Source organism: Coregonus lavaretus, assembly GCF_964263955.1.
Source record: "Coregonus lavaretus genome assembly, contig: HAP1_SCAFFOLD_10180, whole genome shotgun sequence".
In the NCBI taxonomy this organism is placed as follows: Eukaryota; Metazoa; Chordata; class Actinopteri; order Salmoniformes; family Salmonidae; genus Coregonus; species Coregonus lavaretus.
This window is the reverse complement of record NW_028166106.1, coordinates 1-6,631: the sequence shown is the minus strand read 5'-3', so window position 1 is coordinate 6,631 and position 6,631 is coordinate 1. Positions and strand designations below refer to the sequence as shown.

At 46.9% G+C, this 6,631-nt stretch overlaps 1 long non-coding RNA gene across 1 annotated transcript; it reads right to left on the bottom strand.

The window, feature by feature from the left end:
• Positions 1 to 875: 875 nt before the first annotated feature.
• LOC311114408 lies at positions 876 to 4,835 on the bottom strand. The gene is made up of 3 exons (XR_014611103.1): positions 4,753 to 4,835; positions 1,378 to 1,522; positions 876 to 1,005 (listed from the first exon to the last, which is right to left on the bottom strand). It is a non-coding gene; the product is annotated as an uncharacterized lncRNA (long non-coding RNA).
• Between the last annotated feature and the right edge of the window lie 1,796 nt (positions 4,836 to 6,631).

The following is a 6,631-nucleotide window of genomic DNA, read 5'->3' as shown; positions in this document are numbered from 1 at the left end:
TAGGGTTGAGAGGTAGGTCTGAGTGTGGTTGGGTTAGGGTTGAGAGGTAGGTCTGAGTGTGGTTGGGTTAGGACAGAGGTAGGTCTGAGTGTGGTTGGGTTAGGGTTGAGAGGTAGGTCTGAGTGTGGTTGGGTTAGGGTTGAGAGGTAGGTCTGAGTGTGGTTGGGTTAGGACAGAGGTAGGTCTGAGTGTGGTTGGGTTAGGGTTGAGAGGTAGGTCTGAGTGTGGTTGGGTTAGGGTTGAGAGGTAGGTCTGAGTGTGGTTGGGTTAGGGTTGAGAGGTAGGTCTGAGTGTGGTAGGGTTAGGGTTGAGAGGTAGGTCTGAGTGTGGTTGGGTTAGGGTTGAGAGGTAGGTCTGAGTGTGGTTGGGTTAGGGTTGAGAGGTAGGTCTGAGTGTGGTTGGGTTAGGGTTGAGAGGTAGGTCTGAGTGTGGTTGGGTTAGGGTTGAGAGGTAGGTCTGAGTGTGGTTGGGTTAGGGTTGAGAGGTAGGTCTGAGTGTGGTTGGGTTAGGACAGAGGTAGGTCTGAGTGTGGTTGGGTTAGGGTTGAGAGGTAGGTCTGATTGTGGTTGGGTTAGGGTTGAGAGGTAGGTCTGAGTGTGGTTGGGTTAGGACAGAGGTAGGTCTGAGTGTGGTTGGGTTAGGGTTGAGAGGTAGGTCTGAGTGTGGTTGGGTTAGGGTTGAGAGGTAGGTCTGAGTGTGGTTGGGTTAGGGTTGAGAGGTAGGTCTGAGTTTTGTTGGGTTACGACAGAGGTAGGTCTGAGTGTGGTTGGGTTAGGGTTGAGAGGTAGGTCTGAGTGTGGTTGGGTTAGGGTTGAGAGGTAGGTCTGAGTGTGGTTGGGTTAGGGTTGAGAGGTAGGTACTGTCCACCTACTTGGCCTCGATGTCAGCCTTCTCTCGAACGGCCTGAGCCACCTGTTCTGAGTCGTAGTATTTCTTCTTGGCTTTGGCCAGGTCCTTCACCGAGTCCTGCAGCTCCACCTGGATACGATTCAACTGTTCTATACTCTACACACAGCAGAGGGGGACAGCGGTTACACACACATTATAGTCTACACACAGCAGAGGGGGACAGCGGTTACACACACATTATATTCTACACACAGCAGAGGGGGACAGCGGTTACACACACATTATATTCTACACACAGCGGAGGGGGACAGCGGTTACACACACATTATATTCTACACACAGCGGAGGGGGACAGCGGTTACACACACATTATAGTCTACACACAGCGGGACAGCGGTTACACACACATTATAGTCTACACACAGCAGAGGGGGACAGCGGTTACACACACATTATAGTCTACACACAGAGGGACAGCGGTTACACATAGACATAGTAAACTAGGACAGTTGACACACACAGCCTCACCTTTTTGAGCTGCTGTTCCTTGTATAGCCGTACAGTTTTAGCAGGGTCTGAGATCTCATTCTTGTAGTTGTCACAAACGTTGATGCGAGACTGAGTCACCTGTACTGTCCCCTCCAGATAGGACCTCCACACCGCATACACATTCCTACACAGAATACACACAGTCAGTTTAGGCAAGATGAAGACTGCTAGCCAATCAAGAACAGTGTTATGTTTGCAAATCAAATCAAATTTTACTTGCCACATGCGCCGAATACAATGCTTACTTACAAGCCCTTCACCAACAATGCAGTTTTAAGAAAAATTAAATAAAAAGTAAAAACTAGATAAAAAAAAAAAAAAAAAAGGAAATAATTAAAGTGCAGCAGTAAAATAAAATAACAGTAGGGAGGCTATATACAGGGGGTACCGGTACAGAGTCAATGTGCGGGGGCACAGGTTAGTCAAGTTAATTGAGGTAATATGTACATGTGGGTAGAGTTAAAGTGACTATGCATAGATAATAAACAGAGTAGCAGCAGCGTAAAAGAGGGGGTGGGGGTGGGGGGGCAATGCAAATAGTCCGGGTAGCCATGATTAGCTGTTCAGGAGTCTTATGGCTTGGGGGTAGAAGCTGTTAAGAAGCCTTTTGGACCTAGACTTGGCACTCCGGTACCGCTTGCCGTACGGTAGCAGAGAGAACAGTCTATGACTAGGGTGGCTGGAGTCTTTGACAATTTTGAGGGCCTTCCTCTGATACCGCCTGGTATAGAGGTCCTGGATGGCAGGAAGCTTGGCCCCAGTGATGTACTGGGCCGTACGCACAACCCTCTGTAGTGCCTTGCGGTTGGAGGCCGAGCAGTTTCCATACCAGGCGGTGATGCAACCAGTCAGGATGCTCTCGATGGTGCAGCTATATAACTTTTTGAGGATCTGAGGACCCATGCCAAATCTTTTCAGTCTCCTGAGGGGGAATAGGCTTTGTCGTGCCCTCTTCACGACTGTCTTGCTGTGTTTGGACCATGATAGTTTGTTGGTGATGTGGACACCAAGGACCTTGAAGCTCTTAACCTGTTCCACTACAGCCCGTCGATGAGAATGGGGGCGTGCACAATCATCTCCTTTGTTTGGATCACGTTGAGGGAGAGGTTGTTATCCTGGCACCACACGGCCAGGTTTCTGACCTCCTCCCTATAGACTGTCTCATCGTTGTCGGTGATCAGGCCTACCACTGTTGTGTCGTCGGCAAACTTAATGATGATGTTGGAGTCGTGCCTGGCCATGCAGTCATGGGTGAACAGGGAGTACAGGAGGGGACTGAGCACGCACCCCTGAGGGGCACCCGTGTTGAGGATCAGCGTGGCAGATGTGTTGTTACGTACCCTTAACACCTGGGGGCGGCCCATCAGGAAGTCCAGGATCAAGTTGCAGAGGGAGGTGTTTAGTCCCAGGGTCCTTAGCTTAGTGATGAGCTTTGAGGGCACTATGGTGTTGAACGCGGAGCTGTAGTCAATGAATAGCATTCTCACGTAGGTGTTCCTTTTGTCCAGGTGGGAAAGGGCGGTGTGGAGTGCAATAGAGATTGCATCATCTGTGGATCTGTTGGGGCGGTATGCAAATTGGAGTGTGTCTAGGGTTTCTGGGATAATGGTGTTGATATGAGCCATGACCAGCCTTTCAAAGCACTTCATGGCTACAGACGTGAGTGCTACGGGTCGGTAGTCATTTAGGCAGGTTATCTTAGTGTTCTTGGGCACATGGACTATGGTGGTCTGCTTGAAACATGTTGGTATTACAGACTCAGTCAGGGACATGTTGAAAATGTCAGTGAAGACACCTGCCAGTTGGTCAGTGCATGCTCGGAGTACACGTCCTGGTAATCCGTCTGGCCCTGCGGCCTTGTGAATGTTGACCTGCTTAAAAGTCTTACTCACATCGGCTACGGAGAGCGTGATCACATAGTCATCCGGAACAGCTGATGCTCTCATGCATTCAGTGTTGCTTGCCTCGAAGCGAGCATAGAAGTGATTTAGCTCGTCTGGTAGGCTTGTGTCACTGGGCAGCTCGCGCCTGTGCTTCCCTTTGTTGTTGGCAATAGTTTTCAAGCCCTGCCACATCCGACGAGCGTCGGAGCCGGTGTAGTACGATTCAATCTTAGTCCTGTATTGACTCTTTGCTTGTTTGATGGTTCGTCGGAAGGCATAGCGGGATTTCTTATAAGCGTCCGGGATAGAGTCCCGCTCCTTGAAAGCGGCAGCTCTACCCTTTAGCTCAGTGCGGATGTTGCCTGTAATCCATGACTTCTGGTTGGGGTATGTACGTACGGTTACTGTGGGGATGACATCATCAATGCACTTATTGATGAAGCCAGTGACTGATGTGATGTACTCCTCAATGCTATCGGAAGAATCCCGATACATATTCCAGTCTGTGCTAGCAAAACAGTCTGTAGCTTAGCATCTGCGTCATCTGACCACTTCCTTATTAACCGAGTCACTGTTGCTTCCTGCTTTAGTTTTTGCTTATAAGCAGGAATCAGGAGGATAGAGTTATGGTCAGATTTGCCAAATAGAGGGCGAGGGAGAGCTTTGTACACGTCTCTGTGTGTGGAGTAAAGGTGGTCTAGAGTTTTTTTCCTCTGGTTGCACATTTAACATGCTGGTAGAAATTAGGTAGAACGGAATTAAGTTTCCCTGCATTAAAGTCCCTGGCCACTAGGAGTGCTGCCTCTGGATGAGCGTTTTCCTGTTGACTTATGGCCTTATACAGCTCATTGAGTGAAATCTTAGTGCCAGCATCGGTTTGTGGTGGTAAATAGACAGCTACAAAAAATATAGATGAAAACTCTCTTGGTAAATAGTGTGGTGTACAGCTTATCATGAGATACTCTATCTCAGGCGAGCAAAACCTCAAGACTTCCTTAGCATTAGATTTTATGCACCAGCTGTTGTTTACAAATATATACAGACCACCACCCCTTGTCTAACCGGAGTCAGCCGTTGTATCCTGCCGATGTAGCGTATATCCCACCAGCTGTATGTTATCCATGTCGTTGTTCAGCCACGACTCGGTGAAACATAAGATATTACAGTTTTTAATGTCCCGTTGCTGGGATAACCTTGATCTTAGGTCGTCCAATTTATTTTCAAACGATTGAACATTGGATTGATGGAAGAGGCAGTTTACTCGCTCGCCGTCGGATCCTTACAAGGCACCCCGACCTACGTCCACGATATCTCTGTCTCTTTCTCATGCGAATAACGGGGATTTGGGCCTTGTCGGGTGTCTGTAGAATACCCTTTGCATACGAGTCGTTGAAGAAAAAAATCTTTGTCCAATACGAGGTGAGTAATCGCTGTCCTGATATCCAGAAGCTCAGGCCTGTCCTGTACTCACCTGTAGTCTGTGCGTTGGTCGTCTGGTTTGATGCCTGGCCAATCCCTCTTCAGGTACTGACTGGCCAGCTTCTGCAGAGCCTGTATAGATCAACAACAACAGGGACATGACACAGTTATTGTGTTGCGTTGAGTCAGTCTACTGTGATATAGTTTACTGTGTCCCTGTATAGTGTCAGTGATATAGTTTACTGTGGTCCTGTATAGTGTCTGTGATATAGTTTACTGTGTCCCTGTATAGTGTCAGTGATGTAGTTTACTGTGGTCCTGTATAGTGTCAGTGATATAGTTTACTGTGGTCCTGTATAGTGTCAGTGATGTAGTTTACTGTGGTCCTGTACAGTGTCAGTGATGTAGTTTACTGTGGTCCTGTATAGTGTCAGTGATGTAGTTTACTGTGGTCCTGTATAGTGTCAGTGATGTAGTTTACTGTGGTCCTGTATAGTGTCAGTGATGTAGTTTACTGTGGTCCTGTATAGTGTCAGTGATGTAGTTTACTGTGGTCCTGTATAGTGTCAGTGATGTAGTTTACTGTGGTCCTGTATAGTGTCAGTGATGTAGTTTACTGTGGTCCTGTATAGTGTCAGTGATGTAGTTTACTGTGGTCCTGTACAGTGTCAGTGATGTAGTTTACTGTGGTCCTGTACAGTGTCAGTGATGTAGTTTACTGTGTCCCTGTATAGTGTCAGTGATGTAGTTTACTGTGGTCCTGTACAGTGTCAGTGATGTAGTTTACTGTGGTCCTGTATAGTGTCAGTGATGTAGTTTACTGTGGTCCTGTACAGTGTCAGTGATGTAGTTTACTGTGGTCCTGTATAGTGTCAGTGATGTAGTTTACTGTGGTCCTGTACAGTGTCAGTGATGTAGTTTACTGTGGTCCTGTATAGTGTCAGTGATGTAGTTTACTGTGGTCCTGTACAGTGTCAGTGATGTAGTTTACTGTGTCCCTGTATAGTGTCAGTGATGTAGTTTACTGTGGTCCTGTATAGTGTCAGTGATGTAGTTTACTGTGGTCCTGTACAGTGTCAGTGATGTAGTTTACTGTGGTCCTGTACAGTGTCAGTGATGTAGTTTACTGTGTCCCTGTACAGTGTCAGTGATGTAGTTTACTGTGGTCCTGTACAGTGTCAGTGATGTAGTTTACTGTGGTCCTGTACAGTGTCAGTGATGTAGTTTACTGTGGTCCTGTATAGTGTCAGTGATGTAGTTTACTGTGGTCCTGTACAGTGTCAGTGATGTAGTTTACTGTGGTCCTGTACAGTGTCAGTGATATAGTTTACTGTGGTCCTGTATAGTGTCAGTGATGTAGTTTACTGTGGTCCTGTATAGTGTCAGTGATGTAGTTTACTGTGGTCCTGTATAGTGTCAGTGATGTAGTTTACTGTGGTCCTGTACAGTGTCAGTGATGTAGTTTACTGTGGTCCTGTATAGTGTCAGTGATGTAGTTTACTGTGGTCCTGTACAGTGTCAGTGATATAGTTTACTGTGGTCCTGTATAGTGTCAGTGATGTAGTTTACTGTGGTCCTGTATAATGTCAGTGATGTAGTTTACTGTGGTCCTGTATAGTGTCAGTGGTGTAGTTTACTGTGGTCCTGTACAGTGTCAGTGATGTAGTTTACTGTGGTCCTGTACAGTGTCAGTGATGTAGTTTACTGTGGTCCTGTATAGTGTCAGTGATGTAGTTTACTGTGGTCCTGTATAATGTCAGTGATGTAGTTTACTGTGGTCCTGTACAGTGTCAGTGATGTAGTTTACTGTGGTCCTGTATAGTGTCAGTGATGTAGTTTACTGTGGTCCTGTATAGTGTCAGTGATGTAGTTTACTGTGGTCCTGTACAGTGTCAGTGATGTAGTTTACTGTGGTCCTGTACAGTGTCAGT